Consider the following 1,666-nt stretch of genomic DNA (forward strand, 5'->3'; position numbering starts at 1 on the left):
CATTAAATACTCTGCAGGTAAGGAAACAAAAGAAAAATGGGGAGGAAGTTGCTGAGCAATGGCCTTCATGTTTAGGTTCTGTGATATGTGACTCCATCCAACTTAATCATGATCTGCAGTGAGGCAACATGGTCTCCTGACAGTCAAAGCCTACAAATGCCCACTGCTAGAGTATAGTGCATGGTATATTGGTTGATGTGTTCTGAAAGTACCATTCACTATGCTAGGAGTTCAGCAAACCAAACAGTAATGGCAAAAGAAGCCTGTGTCATGGTCCTCGGCTAGTCTATAGAGCAGTGTCAGATTATGCATGGATTCCGTAGTGGCTGAGAAGGAAGAGCCAAGAGCAAAATCACTCAAGTTATCAGCTGTTTGGTGGCTAGTCTTTGATCCCTTAGATGCACAGAGGTCATAGCACAGGCCCAAGGCATGACAGCTAGCACTGAAAGGTATATTGCTAATCAATACTGGCAGTGTGAGAGCTGACTTAAAATAGATTTGAAAAATTTACTGAGGCACTTTTTGTAGGATATAGACAAAAAGCTGGCACCCCTTAATAGCTGGCACCCCTTAATACTAAGAGTACTAACCCCAGCATCCTCTGACATAACATCAAGAGCTCAACATTTAACTTTCTTTTTTTTGCTCCAGCAGTCTAAGGTCACTTAGCAATTGTGTATATGGCACATAGTACATGAGAGAGCTGAGGATAACATGAAATCTTTATTCGTATTCCCTAGTTTTGAGTTTTACTTAAATTCCTAAACTTTTCTTAATCATATTCCTTCCTATGGGACTTTCCACCACATTTAACAGTAATTTTTAAACCCATCTCTTAATGGAGATACATGAAACTCTCTTATAAAACAAGAGCTCTAGAGTAAACCCACCCTAGACAGGCATCTACACGTGCAGGGATGTGGGAGAAGATTTGCTGCTCCTGGCACAGTATGCTCCCAGCCCTCCAGCCCTGCACCATCCCCCTGCAGCAGCCAGGGGGAGCTCTAGGCTCCCCCTGGGTCCTAGGCTAGAAGCAGGAAGGGAGCACGGGTCCAAGAGACAGTTTCATAGATTTCATAGACATCAGGGCTGGAAGGGACCTCGGAAGATCATCGAGTCCAGCCCCCCGCCCAAAGGGCAGGAAGTCAGCTGGGGTCATAGGATCCCAGCAAGATAAGCATCCAGTTTCATCTTGAAGGTGTTCAATGAAGGCGCTTGAACACCTCCGGTGGCAGGCTGTTCCAGACCTTGGGGGCTCGGACAGTAAAGAAATTCTTCCTTATGTCCAGCCTGAAACGATCTTGAAGTAGTTTGTGACCATTCGACCTCGTCATCCCTTGGGGTGCTCTGGTGAACAAACGTTCCCCCAGATACTGGTGGTCCCCCTGATAAACTTGTAGGTGGCCATCAGATCACCCCTGAGCCTGCGCTTTTCCAGGCTAAAGAGCCCCAGGGCTCTCAGCCTGTCATCGTAGGGTCTGCTTCCCTGACCTCTGATCATGCGCGTGGCTCTTCTCTGGACTCTCTCAAGCTTCTCCACATCCTTTTTGAATTGTGGAGCCCAAAACTGGACACAGTACTCCAACTGCGGCCTCACTAAGGCCGAGTACAGGGGGAGAATGACGTCCCGGGATTTGCATGAGAAGCATCTATGGATGCAAGCCAG

The 1,666-nt window shown here is 47.2% G+C and overlaps 1 protein-coding gene across 3 annotated transcripts in view; it reads left to right on the forward strand.

Annotated features, from left to right (window-relative positions):
* The window catches only part of ASB2 (ankyrin repeat and SOCS box containing 2), a 56,136-nt gene that overhangs the window by 4,508 nt on the left and 49,962 nt on the right, over positions 1-1,666 (forward strand). The window lies entirely within an intron of this gene.

Source organism: Alligator sinensis, unplaced genomic scaffold (assembly GCF_000455745.1).
Source record: "Alligator sinensis unplaced genomic scaffold, ASM45574v1 scaffold47_2, whole genome shotgun sequence".
Classification (NCBI taxonomy): Eukaryota; Metazoa; Chordata; order Crocodylia; family Alligatoridae; genus Alligator; species Alligator sinensis.